The sequence below is a fragment of the Rattus rattus genome, chromosome 1, assembly GCF_011064425.1.
Source record: "Rattus rattus isolate New Zealand chromosome 1, Rrattus_CSIRO_v1, whole genome shotgun sequence".
Taxonomy (NCBI): domain Eukaryota; kingdom Metazoa; phylum Chordata; class Mammalia; order Rodentia; family Muridae; genus Rattus; species Rattus rattus.
The window spans coordinates 126,685,653-126,705,193 of NC_046154.1; the positions used below are offsets into that span (position 1 = coordinate 126,685,653).

A 19,541-nucleotide genomic window follows, 5' to 3' on the forward strand; every position below is an offset into this window, starting at 1 on the left:
ACCTACTTTGGGATAGTTTTAATCAAAATATACTCTGTTCTTATAAGTTTTCTTTATATTGCAAATGGTTAATATTAAACTTGAATACGATAAGAACCAAAGGAGGCATGTATGCCCTAAATCGTGTTTGCTCAAAGAGCTATCAGCCACCACCCCAGATTTCTCTCCAATTCAATGAATTTTACAAAAAAAAAAAAAAAAAAGAAAGAAAGAAAGAGGGTTACGATAAATGTATACATTTCTGGGGATAAGGAGAAAGCTGTTATATTCTTCACTGATGTTATCACAAGAAAGAATGTGTGTGTGTGTGTGTGTGTGTGTGTGTATTTGTGTGTGTGTTAGGAAGAGAATAATGTGAGCCAAATTTGAATAGAATTGACTGAGATTTTCCTTTTTCTACATTTTTTTATTTTTCTGAAACATATCCATATGTAGAAAGAAAATATTGATGGACTTCAAATGAAGTTTAAGTGAATGAAAGCATTTACAATGAAAACCTAATGATCTAAGTTTTATCTCCACATACATAGTACATAGTAGCAAGCTTCAACTTCTCTGACTCTTTCAGGCCTTCAAAACAAGAACCACATGGAAAATGCTTATATATTATTTGCCAAGTTCTCCAGCTAGCTTCAGATGCAGCCCTGTAGTCCACAGAACACAATTTCTATGTGCTGTCTCTGAAGAAATACTTGCACGAGATTTCACCTTGTTTGTACTCATCTCTTATTAATCACACTGATTTTTCAGTCCTAGATAACCAGCACCATTGTACCAATAAAGTAAATATGTCACATTATTGGTATTTGTGTCTTTTATTCATAGCTAGTTCTTCGGTCCCAGAACCAGAAACTACAGATATTTATTCAAAATATCAAAAAAAATACCTGTGATAGCATTTTTGAGGAACATTTTTTATTCATAGCCCAGATATCCATAATAAACTCTTTCTCAGTATCCGTTTCTTCCAAGATCTTATAGAATAACCCATTAGATTTTAAGCACTTAAGGATTTTTTTCAATCCAAAGACTTCAAGTTCTTCCATAATGCGCACCAAAGCCAACATGGTCATGACCATCACAGCAACATCCCACATTCCTAGGTATGAATTTATGATATATTATGTTTTTAGTACTTTTTTTCCTGAACTATACTATGTGTTTAATATGCTTTGAAAGTCCGATCCAGATTAAAGAAGTCAGTATGAAGTAAGCTTTATTTCTCACCTCTTTGGACACCTACAGGGTCTCCTTCAACTTCGTAAGGCTCAGTCAGCTTTGTTTGTTTGTATGTTTGCCTGGGGGTATGGGTGTTAACTTTATTGCCCTCTTTTTGATCATATGAACAGAAAAATACTAAAGAAGAATTAGCATTGAGCAAAGTAGTAGATGGAAAGGAGTAGATAAAAACAGACCTGGGCTTTGTTTCAAAATTACAGCCAAACATAGGCTCAAAATAAGTAAAATTGTAATGCTAACTTCAGCAATTGAAAACAATTATTATTTCATATTAGTTTATAAATTTATTTGAAAATCTGTTCTATAGGATCATCATAAATAGATATATTCCACACAGATAACTTGTAAAATAAATATTTAATCCTTCTACTTTCTCCTTCATGTTAATTTCTTCAATACACCACAGACTCTTCCCTCATTTGTAAACACCAATGGATATTCCTTAAGTATTTAATGAACAAGCTTGAATAAAGCACACTTTTAAAATAATTAAGGTAGAAAGCAACAGGTCTTTTCTTTTCAGTCTTTCCAATTTCATAAGCATAGAGTTTTACAATTCAGACATTCTAGGGCTCCATTAACAGGAAGCATCCAGAGCAGGTAAAAGCGTAGAGATAGTATTAGTGATTCCAGAGGTTGAAAATATGGAGAAAGAAGACTTATAACTGAAGTGTTTGTGGACTCCCTTCAGGTGTACTGAAATTGTGAAAATGGATGATATTCATACTATGTTTAGAATATACTTAATTAATATTACTTCATTGTATACTTTTAAATGGTTGTGTATTAATTTTGCTGCACGTGGGCTTAACAAAATTGCAACAGAATTGCAAAACTGAAGAATGAATGTTCTTTTACACATTGATGCCAAGAAGGGTGGCTCTTAGAGCTGATAGGCACACTTGAATTAGCTGCCTCATTTATTCCTTTATTTAGCCAATATCAGAATCTAACATGGAAATTGTAAATGTATTTTGAAGAACACATGAGCAAAGGTGATGAGATCCTTATGTTCGAGTAATTACATTTTCACAGCAATGTACACATTTACATTCTCATCTCTATTGTTGATAAAGTTTTATTAAATTATACTTTAACAGGTATAAAGATAAAGTTTTGGATCAGGTTTTATGGTAAGAAATTTTAAACAGGATTAATTCCTAATGCCGACTCTATTTAAAGAAAGTTAGGTTTATTTTTCTTTTATGAGTTTCATCGTTTTTAAACCAGGAAGCCTAAAGACAAATACTTCAAATATTACATTCAACTTTAATTTTTCTCAGTAATGAACTCTTTTCATGCATGCAATGTAAAAATTAAACACACTGTGAAGAGGTGTCTTCTTTTAAAGCCTACGGAATCAGTGGATCTTCTACAATCTGATACTTCTACCAGAAATGTATTTTAGTAATTCCTTTTTATATTTTAGTTACTTAGTATAAGAAAGATGACATTTTAAAGGAAGGTTCAATATAGATTTATTTTGAGTATCTAAGTAACTGGTACAGTCCTAGGTTTAATGGTAGACATTAAGTAAAGAATAAGATCTAACTCCTTTGCTAGTGGACTTGTCAATCTCCTCTTTAGGTCACAGAGCCTTGATAACCGTGTGTGTGTGTGTGTGTGTGTGTGTGTGTGTGTGTGTGTGTGTGTGTGTGTGTGTGTGTGTGTGTGTGCCCTGCACACGCGTGTGTTTTACGTGTCTGTGTACATGTGTGTTTATGTGTCCATGTGCCTACAGATGGTTCTTCCGGTATGGGTGTACGACTGTGTGAGCAGGTGGAGACCAGAGGAAGATTTTGGGTTCTGACTCTATTGATTTGGCCTCATTTCCTTGCAAAATTCTCTCTACTGAACCTGGAGCTTGGTTTCTGGTCTGTAGCTAGCAAGCCTCTTAAGCCTGTTCCATTCTCCAAGGCATCGCAGGTGCAGACTGGTGGTCATGCTTGGTCTTTTATGTGGCCACCAGCTTTTATCTAAGGTCATTGTGACTGAGCAGCAGGCAGTGCTTACCTGTGGAGCCTCTTCTCTAGCTTCACCATTTAGTGTTTTACTCTCCCTCCTACTCAGAATGTTTTTGCTTTATTTTGATACCTAAGTAGTGGAAAGAGGGAACGTTTTGGCTTTGTTCCTTATTTTAGGTATAATGTTATCTACAAGAATTCCTTTATATGTTTTCTAAAAATATATAAAGGTTTAAAGAAATCCTGTCTAGTCTTTCTTTGTGAGGAGAATATTTCACTTTGAGGAAAATTCTGCCTTAATTTTCATGATAAAAACATAATTATAAAAATTAACATAAAATACTATTAAATTTAATCATTTTATTAAATGAGAATATAAAAAGTCACAAACCTCAATTGATATTTAAAAACGTATTAAAGCTTAAGTTCTTCATGAGAAGAAAGGAAAGCTATCTGGTAATGAAGTGCTTTCTTATTCTTAATTTAAAATAAAGATAAATGTTCTCAGTCAATCAACCAGTCATAGTTGATGAAACTTACATAATATCTTGTAGTCCTGAGTATCAATTTTAGCCAAAATAACGTGCTAAGAAAATTTACAAAAATAACAACTTCTGAATAATTTTCAAACCATTACACTGTCATAATTGTGAGATTAGATATGACAGAAAGGTGTTTGGCTATGCTAGTTAAAGGATGATTGGGACAGAAATATACAGCCTTCAAGAATAAGGGCATTTTTGAGACTCTTTAACTAAGATGCTGCCTCTGTCCTTGCTATGCTTTCAAAAGTTATCAGCCATCGAGTGTGAAATAAGGTGAGTCTTCCATGAAGAGCTGAGAGAAAGAGATTAAACAGCAATGGGACAAAATTTTAAACATTTCGTTGAAATATGGGGGATGTTGTAGTTAACAGAAGTGTGGCCAAAACCTTACCTTGCTCCTTTTGTTGGATAGTGTCATGATTTTCAGAACCGTAACAACATATACATATATATATATATATATATATATATATATATATCACAAGGCACTACATATGTTTGTGTTTGACAAAGTCTGTTACTTTTCAACATGTTGTATTCTCATAGACTTTTCTTTGCTGTGAAATAGCAAATTATAATACTAGAAAATGTGTAACCATATTAAATAATTGGGTAATTATTACATTCCCAGTAAAATTTAATGATCTGGATCTTAAAGGAAGGGGTACATTAAATCAGAATTTTACTCTGTTACTTATTGTTGAGAAGATAGGTTTGGGATACACAGTGAAAATCAGCAGAGGGCTTTAACTAGCTTCTAATCATTTGACTGCCCATTATCATATTTTAGTTTTCAATAGACCATGTCCAAGAAAAGTATCATGTGGTTGTTTGAGGCCTACTGAAGAAGGCTGACAGTCAAACTAGAAAGGGAGTGAGGGGAAAAACATGTACTGTGGCTGATTTCATAGGGAGCTTTTGATGAATTAAGAAGTAGACCATTTAAGCTTATGTTTTAATATGTTTTTTTCTTTTATACAACAGAATCTCAACATAAAAAAGTAAAGTATTTTCCACTCTACCTCAGATTTTCTAGTTATCAAGCTTGCAACTTAAAACCTTAAGTGCTTAAACACTTTTTCAATTGTGCGTTTACGTGTCAATTTTCAAATTATGTTTCCTTTGAGAAAGAAAATTGCATACTTTAAAAAATATATTTACAGATGATAGGAATGAATATAAGATGAATGACTAAGATCAGAATGTGGGACCAAAATTGTTAACTAATAAGTTAATAGTTAAATTAACTAAGTAGTTTTGACAAATTGACATGCTCACATGAGGAGCTAATCTCTTAGAAGTATTATATATTTCAGTTACATGCTTCAGTATTTCTATTTTAATATGGCAAATTGGTATATTATGATACTCATAAAATAAATATTGCCTCTAGTAATATAAATTTGAAAATAATATTTACTAAAGGATAATGTATCACTGATTTTAATATAATTACTGTTAAATAGACTTGATAATAAATTGTCTCTTAAATTCTTATCTGTAGATTGTTAGGCTAGTGCATCTCGCAACCATCATTAAAGTATCTCTTCTTGAAGCAGCAGATAGAGGTTAATACATAGACCTACAATTTGTCAGCATGCAGACAATAAGGACTATAGTAATATTGGCTCTAAATATGGCAACTATATTACATGTTCTTCCTCTCAGGGCTCAGATTTCACCATGGTTAAGGGAGTGGAAAGAGTACAAGAGCCAGAGCGGGTAGCCATCTATAGCAGAAAAGTAATTGCTGGACACTAGACTATAGCCCACATGAGCTAACAATAGCTGTGACTACATTCAGCTTGCTCAAGAGCAATCTCCCAAAATTCCAAAATGAGTTTTGGAAGGGGTTATGAAGTCCCAGCCCTAGTTAAAGAGCTATTGACAACTTATGATTGCTTGGAAAGGGCAAAGTTGTTTCTTCAGAGATACTGACCCACAGAATCTACACATGCCCCAATAGTTGTTCCTACACTCATGTATACACAAGCAGCACTAAATGCTCTCAGTATGGTATAAAAAGGAGAGAGAGAAAGAGAGAGAGAGAGAGAGAGAGAGAGAGAGAGAGAGAGAGAACTTGCTAGGGAACGAGTGTGGGGAAAGTAGAAAATACTGAAGAGGAGGAAATGTGGAAATGTGAGTGGATTTGTTCCCAAAACACTATGTGCATGCATGGATTTTTCAAAGAATTAAATTTGATTTTTAATAGATAGATTCATGCATTGTAAAGCTAAATCTTTAATGTGGGTCTACTATGAACAGTAAAAACTACATGCATGTCACAGAAAAGCTGACAAAATAGAATTTTAATAAAAAATATGGATAATTCATGGCTTGGAGTTTATATTGAACTTCATGTTTGTCTTCTTAAACTTAATTTGCAGGATTTGCTGGGCTAAAAATATTTCAGCTGATTCCATATTTTTTTAATTTGTGGAATATGAAGTGTGGAAAATTTTACTGAGGTGTTGTTCACAAGAAGGAAAGGTCATCCAGAGACTGCCCCACCTGTGGATCCATCCCATATGTAGTCACCAAACCTAGCCACTATTGCAGATACCAAGAAGTGCTTGCTAACAGGAGCCTGATATGGATGTCTTCTGAGAGGCTCTGCCAGAGCCTGACAAATACATGCAGATGCTCATGGTCAATCATTGGACTGAGAACAGGTTCCCCAATGGAGGAGTTAGAGAAAAGACTGGAGTAGCTGAAAGGGTTTGAAACCCCACAGGAAGAAGAACAATACCAACCAACTAGACGCCCCAGAGCTCCCAGGAAATAAACCACTAACCGAAGAGTACACATAGAGGGAACCATGGTTCCAGTCTCATATGTTGCCCTCGTATGTAGCCCAGGATAGCCTTGTGGGGATCATCAATGGTCCTTTGAAGGCCCCATTCCCCAGTGTAAAAGAATACCAGGGTGGGGAGGCAGGAAAGAGTGGGTGTGTGGTTGGGGAAGCACCCTCATAGAAGCAAGGGGAGGGGAATGGGATGGAAGCAACAAGGAAAGGGGTTAATATTTGAAATATAAATAAAGAAAATATCCAATAAAATGAAAGAAAAAATAAAGTTTACTCATCCCACTGAGAGTTACATGGCATATTTTTATTATGTTCTTCTAGTAAATACTATGAGCTCTCTCAACTTTTGTGTATCCTCCTTCTCTTGGTCCTTAAGGAAGATGACCAACAGATTAAAAAAAAAAAGTAGAAAGTATGGTATCTACAGAAGCCACAGTAAATAACTTACAAAATCAGAAAGGTTTTAGTAGTGCAGGAAAGGTATTTGTTGATTCTTTGACTGTGTTAATAATATATTTTCAAAGGTATTTTACCCTACAATAGAAGGGAGTACAAGTCAGGCAGAGCTGGGTCAGAAAAGGAAGATTTCAGAAATGTCTTTTATTTTGTGTGTTTGTGTTTGTGTTTGTGTGTGTTTGTGTTTGTGTGTGTGTGTTTGTGTGTGTATGTATGTATGTATGTATGTATGTATGTGTATGTGTGTGTGTGTATGTGTATGTGTGTGCATGTGTATGTGTGTGTGTGTGTTATCTACAAAACATCAAGCATTCTGACACTGAGGCTAATTCTACTTAATGTTTTAAAAACTTAGAAACACTGAAATAATACATGGCCATTTATTTATGTTTCATTAGGAAGCTGTCTAAAAGATAGCTATAATTATACTAAAGATCCAAAGAAAGAAGAGAATAATGACTTTTGTTCAGAAAACAGAATACAGTGGCACACAGGAACTTCCCTGAGTGTAATTGTTGTACCCAGTGACATTAAACTGGAGAAAACTAATTTTTCCTTTCCTAGCATGTATTAGTTGCAAACAGATTCATGATTAAGGGTCAAAGTTTGCATCTACTTTTTCTTCTCTGTGCTGGGTTGTTATGTAGTTTAGACCTGTATGCTTTGCACATGTTGTCAGAGTCTCTGTGTATTCATATTTGCATCTTTCCTGTTGTGTCAGAAAAACACTCTTTCCTTGGAGTCATCCACCAGCTTTAGTACATACAATCTTTTTGCCTTCTCTTCCTAATAAATACCTTGGCCTGAAGAGGAAGGATTGGGTAACCATTTAAATCTTAATGCTTTAAATCTATTGAAAGAAACATTTCTAAATAGGGTTGAATAAATGCACTGACAACAAATGTCATTAAAAGTCATTTTATTCCTATTTTCATTATCAGAATACTACTAGAAGGTTTGCCTGTAGGTTCTTTCACCTATTTATTCTTATCATCTTTGCTCATTAACACTGTCAACGGGTTCTAGCTCATGGCATAAGTCTGAAACCCAACTAAAACGTGATTAATTACACCCATAACATGCATGCAACCATTGCACCACAATATTTTGCAGGAAGGTTGCTACTGTAGGTCACAGGATTTGTAGGTGGATGCTATTAATGATTAATTTTCCCTTTTAGTAATGTGCAAAGTACCTTTTAGCATCATGGATGCTACTCAGTGGGGTTAAGCTTCTAGTCAGGCACCATCTCAAGTTCTCTATGTAAAACTACATGTGGAAGTATTGTCTTCAGCAAAAATATGTGTTATTGTCATGTTGTGAAAAGAAACCAATAGCCTCTGCAATAGTTTGTGATGTTTCTGAGAGGTCTTTGTGATTCTTGATAGTTGATACTATTTACATTTCTTTTATATATTTCCAGAAGCTTCAAAAATGTCAGGTTTCCATAGGGCTTTGAAAGGACCTTTAGTGCTAGTTGTATCTCTCCATATTCCCTTCTTCATCCTGACCTCACATCATTTTACCCTTTTATACTGCTGATTTGTATTTTCCTTCTTAGAAGAGCTTTCATCTGCCCTGGGTCCTTCGGATCTACTTAACCTATGGATAGTCTAAGTGAAACATGCATACCAAATATTCAAGTGCTAACTCTTGACATAAAAGAAAACACATACAATGTGTGACTTCAGGTCTGGGGTACTTGGTACTGGCTCTCTCCATTTCACACAAGTTTTGTGATTGATTTCTAATCTTGATTTCTTTGAAATACAAATTTTATTCAGTTATATCAATTATTCTCTGCTTTATTTCTTGTGTTTAACGTTTTCTATTAATTTTATTTTTCCTCCCTAGTTGGTCTTTTGGAGTGGTGACTCTTTATTGTCTCTTGAAAGGACACATTGGTCTCTTTTGTCTCATGTCTCTTAAAATTACCTTCTTTCAGAAGAATCGGTGATATTTATCAATGCCTGATAAAAGAAGCTCCCACAAGACCCTGGGGAGGAATCCGATAATATCTAAGAATAGTAAGTGTGCATGAAATCTTGTTATTTGTAAATTGTTTCAGAAATTCTAGGTTGTCTACCAAGAGGGTTGACAGATGTTAAGCTGAAAAACATTATGTAATAAAGAGTTATTATATGAAGTTATGACTTAATGTGTTATGCTTTATAAGCAGAACAATTTATTTTTAAAAATATGACCTTTATAATAAAGATCTCAATTTACTATTGAGAAAAAAAGTTATGTTTAAATGCAATTATAATTTAATTTAAGAAAGTATACACACACACACACACACACACATACACATATAGCAGACTTTACATCTCTCTGACAAAACGCCTGGCATTAACATACTAAGGGAAGAGATATTAATTATGACTTGAAGTTTCAGACATTTCAGGTCACAATCTCTCAAACTCTATTGTCTATGGTCCTATTCTGAGGCGAAGCACTATGACATCAGGGGCATGAATAATGGAAGCTACTTCTGTCATGGCAGATAGGCAGCAGAAGTAAGAAAGACTGGAGAATAAGTATAGCCTTCAAAGAATGCTTCTACTTGACTAACTGCCTTCAATAATGTCCTATCCCCTAATTTTTCATAACCTTCACAAACTGCACAGCCAATGGGGTCTCAAGCACTCAACAGATATTTGATATTCAAGTTTTAGCAGTGGACTTGAGGGTCAGCTTTCATTCTGGCCTTTATAACTTAGGCAAGGAATCATTGACATTGAAGTTACATTATAAAACACTGATCTTTGAGTACCTGCTTCCTAGTAAAATTTCCAATAACCTATACATGGTTCTGCTAAATATTTCCCTTTTTCTAGTTTTCCCAATGTGCTGGCAAAAATATAGCCATCCAGTTTGATTGACATTGTAGTTATACACATATACATTGAGAGGCAATATACTCAGGTTGATAAACAAAATATTTATTCAAACTGACTGTCCGTGAAATTCAAATTGATTGGCAATGTAGTGGTGATATAGATTGACAGTATGCAATCATGCAATTTTCTTCCTTTAATATTTTTTCTGTTTATATTATCTACTTTGTGATACTATTGTTATTAGTTATTAAATTAAGGACTTGATAGAGTTACTGAAGTAGATTCAGAGAAATTATCTGTGCATTAGGGTCCACTATATAGAAAAAACAGATAGAAATGGTAGATATCAATATTTATTTATATATACTCAATAGATCGAAGCATTTCTGAAATATTAAACATAATGAGATAGTGAATTTTATGCAATTTCTCTGGAAATTATTAAAATTGGGAGATTTGTTTTCTCACACATATATTTAAAAAACCTTTAGAACAAAAATCTGAGTGAGAAATAATTGTTACATTAAAAAAAAAAGCACCAAGGAGGGTTGAGCATTTGTTGTACATAATGTGGGGTGTGGAAATCCCTTCTGTGTCTGTGATCCTACCAGGTTTTCTTTGAACCAAGATACATTAATGGTTGTATGGTTACAATGACTGTGTATTATTCTCTGGGTATTGACTGAAATTTATTTGACATTATAAAGAGAAAAATATTCATCTTGTATTAATCTATACCCTTCAATAATATTTATTTTATATTTGAGAAACACTCAGGCAACCTTCTAGACATGAGTGAGAGGATTGCTAAACAGGAAATGCAATGGAAAGGAACCCCAGCAGGGAAGGGATACACTGTCAAATGCCTTTATGAGTTTGCACTGTGCTCATTACGAATTCTGAGAACTATATACTCATGCATGGATAAATGATGGATTTGAAAATAAATGAATACTAGAAAACCTACGCATGTTCATTACTTGTATTATGATCACAGTTTAGCTCTTGTTTTCACGCTACTCATTTTAATACTATTTGTTTAGGTTATAGATAGAATCACAGCTTAGTTACATAGTAATCAATATTTTGGCATTAAATTTATTCCCCTATGTATAATATTATACCTCTTCAAATGTCCAGGGTTGTTCTCTTTTATACAGTACTTACTTACGAATTAAATTGCTTTGTATTTGTTAATGGAGATTGTTTCCTGGAAATGTCCCATTTCTTCCTCCACTTACTGTCTTTTGTTTGCTCTGCTTTTAAACACCTAATAGTTATTCCATAGATTATATTTCCATGGATTTTCTATATGTTACATACACTTGAAAATTTACTTAAAATAAAACTAAGGGTGGTTTATTTATAAATGTTCTGTCATATTATTTTATTTTGGATTAAGCCATTAGTTTGGTTGTCCTATGTTTACTCTTAGATTTATGTAACATTCTATTATAAGAAAAAATGTTTTATTGATCCATTTTACTTTGATTGACATTTGGTTTACATTCAAACTCTTCTATAAAAATTGCTGTATAAAATCATCTTTAAAGCTTCTTTAGACATAAATTTAGGAATGGAATCAGTAAATATGCACAGTATGCACATTTTTAAAAATTTTATATGTCCATCTTTTTTATCAACTTATATTCACATATTCACATTAGTACTTCTTACCTGTTGTTATACATATTTATTTACATAATCCTGGATCATGGATATCCATTTAAGGATAAATGGACCACTCAAATTGGGAAATGTGAAAAGAACTCAATTAAGAGGTTATTTATGCTCAGTAGAATAAAGGAGAATTCAGTAAGGGAGAGTGAGCAATTGTAAAGTTAGAAGAGCCAAATATTGCTATTTCTTCTTATGAGGGAAAAATGAGTGGTTTCTTCAAATGGATGACAGTCAGATAGAGATATAGATAGGATCAGCTGATCTGTCTTATGTCTTTTGTGCTAAGTAGAAAGATATGAGATTCAATGACTTTAAAATACAGGGACACCGTTAGAGCACAGGCTACTCTCACCTCATTCTTGTATTTTAACATCATTCTTGCAAGGATCAGAAGCTTATACAATTAGGCAGGTAAGGGGCTTGGAAGCATCTTAACAATGTTCACATTTTCCCTCAGTTTCAGAACATAGGTATTTTAGTTAAGAGTTTTATTGCTGTGAAGAGACAGTAGAACCAAAGAAACTTTTATAAAAGAAAGCATTTAATTGGAGCTGGGTTTCAGTTTCAGAGGTTCTGTGCATTATCATCATGGCAGGAAGCATGGCAGCATGCAGGTAGTAGACATGGTGATTAAAGAGTTGGCACTATCTTCTGCAGGCAGCCAGGAGGAGAGTTTGGATACTAGGTAACCTAAAAACCACCTGCCCCGTGACATACTTAACCCAACATGGCCACATATATTCTACAAAAGGCCGGACTTCCAATAGCACCATTTCCCATGGGCCAAGCATATTCAAACCACCACACCAGGTTTTTTCACATATTCTACTTTTCATGAATATTTAATGGCTTTAGCATTGCCATTTTAATCAACCTAGTGTGTAAGAATCAGTCTTTGATGATTTCTAACGAGTATTTTTTATGAGTACAATAGGCATTTTTAAAGACTAATTGTGTTGTTTATAGTTTCTTTCATTGTGGATATAAATACTTCTTTCAGGGCACATGCTTAAAAATGTATGTGGACTTTTTTAATGAAATAAAATAAAATTTTGCGTTTAAAAATTTCTCATACAGGGAAAGGGGAGGGAGATGGGCAGATGTGGTATGGGAGGGATGGTGGAGAGGATAACCAGGAAGTGGGATACCATTTAAGATGTAAATGAATGGAAAGATTAATAAAAAAATAAAAAAATAAAGCAGTCTAATTTTGTGACTTTTATCCATAAATTAATTCTGAATAGTCAATTCAGATGGTATATATTTGAAATCAAAAACTAGCTATCACTATAACATTTGAATTAATCTGTAAAATAAAATGATTCAATTCCTTTTTCTATGGCTAACCATTGTCCTAGTGATTTGTGGAAAAGAAGTTCAATTATCTGGGTTATAAGTTTTTCTACAGAATTAGTTGCTACATTGTGTGTTGTGTTATGTAGGTGTTCAGTTCCCTTATACTTATCTATTTGTTCATTTTGACTTGGTAACATACTATCTGGATCATCAGAGCTTTAGAACAAATTAGTCTTTAGAAGAATCTCAGATCATTTAGAACAGTGGTTCTTAATCTTCCTTATGTTGTGGTGACACTGAATCCATAAGTACATTAAAGGAATACATCAAAACACAACCAAACAGGTAAAAGATATAATAATGGAAATAGAAACAATAAAGAAATCACAAAATAAAGTAACTCTGGAGATGGAAAACCTAGGAAAGATATCACAAGTTACAAATACAAACATCACCAACAGAATACAAGAGAAAGAAGAGAAAATCTCAGCCGTAAAAGTTTCCATAGAAGATATTGAAACAATAGTCAAAGAAAAATACAAAGTGCATAAGTCTCCTAATCCAAAATATCCAGGAAATTTAGGGTACAATGAAAAGACCATATCTAAGAAAGTAGCAATGCAAGAAAGAGAAGATTCCCATTGCAAAGGGTCAGGAAACGTCTTCAACAAAATTATAGATGAAAACTTCCCTAACCTAAAGAAAAAAATGGTTATAAACATAAAAGAAGCCTATAGAACACCAAATAGATTCGTCTTACAAAGGAATTCATCCTGGCACCTAATAATCAAAACACTAAATGCACAGAATAAAGAATATTAAAAGTGGTAAGAGAAAAGGGCCATGTATCATATAAAGGCAGACCTATCATAATTATACCTGACTTCTCAAGAGGCTCTAAAATCTAGAAGATCCTGGGCCAAAGTCATACAGCCCCTAAAATAACATAAATGCCAGCCCAGGCTACTACACCCAGCAAAACTCTAAATTACCACAAATGGATAAACCAAGATATTCTGTTAAAATAACAAAATTTACACAATATCTTTCTGAAAATCCAGTCCAACCAAGGACAACAGAAGAAAAATTGCAACACAAGGAGGGAAAATATACCTAAGAAGAACCAAGATATTAATCACCTCACAATACATCCAAAAGAAGAGAACCTAAAAAACATAATACCAACACAAACAACAAAAATAACAGGAACCAACAATTAATGATTTTTACTATCTCTCAATATCAATGGACTCCATTCCCCAATAAAAAGAGATAGGGTAACAGGCTGGATACTTAAACAGAACCTAGGATTTGTTTCATGCAGGAAACACTCCTCAGAGACAAAGACAGACAGCACTCAGACTGAAAGGCTGAAAAAAGTAATTCCAAGCAAATGGTCCCAAGAAACAAGCTGGAGAAATCATTCTTTTTTTGTTGTTGTTAACAAGTCTGAAATCATTCTCAGCACATGGCATTGTACACAGGCATCTGTGGAAACAGATTCATTTTTAACAGGTTGTAGTTTTTTAAAAAATCATAGATACTATGAGTTCTGTATAAACTGGTGGATGGCGACAAAGTCTGAGGGCTGAGGGGTAGGGGACGTTGACAGCCACCGACTGTGAAGCTTTCCTCCTGGTTCCTGCAAACATATCCACCAATGAGAATGCTAATTCAACAGCTGCCCGGCACAAGAGATTCAAGAACAAGGGGAAAGACATTAAAAAAATGTGGCGTGGCCGAATAGAAGTTAATGTGGAACTTAGGAAAGCTAAAAGAGATGACCAGATGCTGAAAAGGAGAAATGTCAGCTCATTTCCTGATGATGCTATTTCTCCACGATCGGAAAACCAAAACAAGCAGGGTACTGAAAATTAATCTGTTTAGTACAGTGTTAAAGGCATAAACAGTAAAAATTTGGAAAGCCAGCTCCAAGCTACTCAAACTGGTCGGAAACTGCTTTCCAGAGAATAACAGCCTCCTACAGACATCATCTTCCCGGCTGGTTTGATTCCAAAATGTGTGCCCTTCTTGGGCAAACTGATTGTAGTCTGTTCAGTCTGAATCTGCTTGGGTACTCACCAGCACTGATTCTGGAACATCTGAACAGACCAAAGCTGTGGTGGATGGAGGCGCTATCCCAGCACTTATTTCTCTCTAGGCATCTCCCCATGCTAACATTAGCAAGCAGGCTGTATAGGCTTTTGGAAACGTTGCAGGTGATGGTTCAGTTTTCTGAGACTTAGTTATCAAACATGGTATAATTGACCCACTTTTGGCACTTCACGCAGTTCCTGATCTGTCATCCTTGGCATGTGGTTACTTACGTAATCTTACCTGGATACTTTCAAACCTTTGTTGAAACAAGACTCCTGGACTCCCTTAGACGCTGTTGAGCAGATTTTTCCTATTTTAGTTCGACCCCTGCACCACAATGATCCAGAAGTACTATAAGATTTCTGCTGGGCCATTTCCTACATGACTGATGGTCCAAATGAACGCATTGAGATGATTGTGAGGAAAGGAGTTGTTCCCCAACTTGTGACGCTTCCAGGAGCTACTGAATTGCCCCTTGTGACACCAGTAGTAAGAGCCATAGGGAATATTGTCGCCGGAATGGATGAACAGACTCAGAAAGTGATAGATGCAGGAGCACTTGCAGTCTTTCCCAGACTGCTAACAGAGCCCCAAACTAATATTCAGAAGGAGGCCATGTGGACAACGTTGAACATTACAGCCAGACACTAGGACCAGATACAGCAAGTTGTGAATCATGGCCTAGTCCCATTTCTTGTTGGTGTCCTCTCTAAGGCAGAGTTTAAGACACAGAAGAAAGCTGCGTGGGCTGTAACTAATTATACCCATGGTGGGACTATTGAACAGACTGTATATCTTGATTATTGTGGGATAATGAACCTCTTGAGTGTAAAAGATACCACAATTATTCAGGTTATTCTTGATGCCATTTCAAATACCTTTCAGGCTGCCAGGAAAATAAGTAAAACAGAAAATATCAGTATAATAATTGAAGAATGTAAAGACTTTGATAAAATTGAAGCACTACAAAGCCATGAAAATGAGTCTGTATACAAGGGCTCATTAAACTTACTTGAGAAGTACTTCTCAGTAGAGAAAGGGGAAGATCAAAATCTGGTTCCAGAAACTACCTCTGAAGGCTTTGCCTTCCAAGTTCAGGATGGAGCTCCCAGGACCTTTAACTTCTAATGTCCAAACAAGTACATAACATAAAGTTGTTAGTTATGTGCTGTACTATGCTGTGTTCTCAGCTATGTGCTGTGCTATGCTGTGTTCTCATAAGTTTGTCTTACTGTTTCTCTACTAAGAACTCTTTTTAAATGTGGTTTGTTATTGTATCACTTTTTACAAAAGAATCTATCCTTAAACAGTTATAAACTGTACATGCTCAATGAAGCTGTCCTCTGAGTTTATTTCTATGTGGAATTTCATACCCTGTCATGTCCTATAAATAAAGATTAAGTTCCATTCTTTTTTAAAACAAAAACAAAGCAAAATAAAACAAAACTAGTGGACAGCAAGTTACTTCCTTTTGATTTATAAGCCTCAATGCCACCTCAGAATAAAGAATGTAGCCAAAGAAAGAATTATCAGTTACTCATATAGGAAAATGTCATTTCTATAATTTGAAGCTTTCTGAATGGGTGGGTTCAGGCCTAATCCAACTGTAAAAAAGATTACTCAGTGAATAGACTATATGGGAACTGTACAAAGTGTCATTAACTTCCATCGTTAAGAGCTTACCCAGCACTAGATCACTATTACTAGTTAAAATAACCTTCTTCTGAGTAGCCACAGAGGCGGCCTGGGCACATAGCCTTAATGCCCTGGCCATCTCATATCCAGGACATGCCAATAAATACAGTCTAACAGAAACTTTGGCTTTAGGAAGGAATCACAGACAATGCAAAGAATGGCTTTAATCGTTATTCAGTGTGCAGAATTCAGAGGGAGCATGCTACAGATAGTCTGGGCAGAGGGGCTGGCAATTACTCCTGCTGCCTACAGCAAAAGATACTAGTTTGTACATGACAAGACAATGAGAGAAAGCAGTCCCTTTCCAACTAACTTGAAAAAAAAATCACAGTGGTTTGTATCAACAGAATGTATTTATGACAATTACATGTACAGATTCCTGCACCTTATGACTATCTTTATATCCGGAAGAAAATAAGCATTTACATTAATTATGATTTATACTGATTTTATAAAGATTAATTGCACACTTTCTCAGTTGTATAATTTCTCCCCTCCCAGAATAAACTGTCACGGTGTATAGCTTAACAGCATCATCAGAACTGTCTGAAAAGAGAACAGAGGTTTAAAACAAAACAAAACAATATAAAAATCACTTTCTTGAGAATGAAGTGCCTTTCAGTGGCTGCTATAAGCAGCATGTGCCAGGAGGATCAAAATGGAGGAGGGCCTGACAGATCTTCCTGAGCAAGCTGACCAGCACACATTATAATTTTCAAAGGAAGGTTATGTACGCTATGTTACAAGTCACAACTAGGCAGTGTCAAGTGGCATCTATTTCTTTGACTGCTTTGTGATCATACCTGGTGGCAATGTAACAGGTCTCCAAGCTTCCTTTTCTCTGCAGGCTTTAAAATCTGGAAAGGAACACAAGAGGGTTTCATCCACACTTTCATAGTGCCTTCATTGTCAAACTTGCGTTAGTAGTTGGATCTAGAAAACTGAGTGACTAACTGCCACTGTGCAAAAAACTCTTACCCACCTTTAAACACCTGATGGGTTCTACATATAAGATCCAAATCACGCTTATGGAGAAATTTTGCAATCACTTCTGCATGAAATGTGTAGGACACACCTTTGTCATTTTCAACCCAGCATAAGATACCTTTATCATGTTAGGCCACAAAAGATCACAAAGAAGACCTTGATAGGGTACATCATTTGGTCTCATAATCTGCTCCATAGATTGAAGATCTGGTGTTAATCCTCCATGACAGCATGATCTTGTTCACGATGGCTGCTATTGGTAAGCAGTTAAAACAGCCTGTGAACTTTCTCCACAGCTTAATGATGTTTTACATTTATCATAAAATCCGTAGATTCTATTGATGCTGCTACACTCATGGTTCCCTCTGAAAAGGAAAATGTTCTCCTGATACTTGATTTTGTAGGCCAGAAAGAGGCAGATTGTCTCTAGTGACTGTTTGCTCCTGTCCACAAAGTCCTAGAGAAACAAATACTTTTTATCTGGAGGGAAGTCGGCTTATTCAAACAGACAGAACAAATCAGCACTGCCTGTGGATGTCACCACATATCTTGAGTAGTGCATCAAGTTTTAAAAGGATAGGCTGACTGAGGAAGATCTCCTGAGACTTTCAGCAGAGTCCTTGGATTTCATTCTCCGGGAGCTGGACTTTCTTGCCTAGCTTTAACCCTCTTACTTCCAGGAACCATTAGATGATATGTAGATTTTGAATTTATCAATATAGTTGCCATCCCACCATCTATCCTACTGTAGCTCACACCCAATTTCACTTGTCATCATTTCTCATGCCATGAGTACCAGGATGGAGCAGCTGTGGCAGCTGTGGCAGGTCAAACCTCCCCCGCAAGCTGCCCATTTCCTGACCTCCTCTTCCTCTCTCTGCTGAAACCATGAGAACAACAAAATGCTAGGGTAGCCAATCTAATATCCAATAAAATAGATTTTCAACCAAAAGTTATCAAAAGAGATGGGGAAGGACAATTCATATTCATTAAAGGAAATATCCACCAAGATAAACTTTCAGTTCCGAAGATCTATGCCCCCAAATGCAAAGGCACACATTTATAAAGGAGCTTCAAATGCATGGGCACTGGGGAAATTTTCCTGAACCAATGGCTTATGCTCCAAGATCAAAAATCAACAAATGGAACCTCATAAAACTGTAAACTTCTATAAGGGAAAGGACACTGCCATTAGGACAAAAATGGCAACCAACAGATTGCGAAAAGATCTTTACCAATCCTACATCTGATAGAGAGCTAATATCCAATATATACAAAGAACTCAAGAAGTTAGACTCCAGAGACTAAAATAACGCTATAAAAATGGGTCACAGAGCTAAACAAAGAGTTCTCAGGTTAGGAATATCAAATGTCTAAAAGAGTGTTCAGCATATTTAGTCATCAGGGAAATGCAAATCAAAACACCCTTGAGGTTCCACCTCACACCAGTCAGAATGGCTAAGTTCAAAACTAAGGTGACAACAGATGCTGGTGAGGATATGGAGAAAGAGCAACACCCCTCCATTGTTGGTGGTATTACAAGCTGGTCCAAACACTCCAGTCTGGAGGTTCCTCAGAAAATTGGACATTACAATACCTGAGGACCCAGCTATACCTCTCCTGAGCATATGCTCCAGCATATAACAAGTGCACTTGCCCCACTATATTCATAGCAGCCTTATTTATAATAGCTAGAAGCTGGATAGAACCCAGATGTCCTTCAACAGAGAAATGAAGACAGATAATATGGTACATGGATACAATGGAATACTACTCAAATATTAAAAACAATGACTTCACGAAATTCATAGGTAATAGGATAGAACTAGAAAATATCCTGAGTGAGATAACTCCATCACAAAACACACACACACACACACACACACACACACACACACACACACACATGTACTCACTGATATGTGGATATTAG

General features: G+C 35.5%; 2 pseudogenes; one reads left to right on the forward strand and one right to left on the reverse strand.

Annotated features, from left to right (window-relative positions):
• LOC116901900 overlaps positions 1-16,054 on the forward strand; it is a 39,404-nt pseudogene extending 23,350 nt beyond the window's left edge.
• Positions 16,055-16,459: 405 nt separating this feature from the next.
• On the reverse strand, positions 16,460-18,294 carry LOC116901981 (annotated as a pseudogene).
• Positions 18,295-19,541: the final 1,247 nt, after the last annotated feature.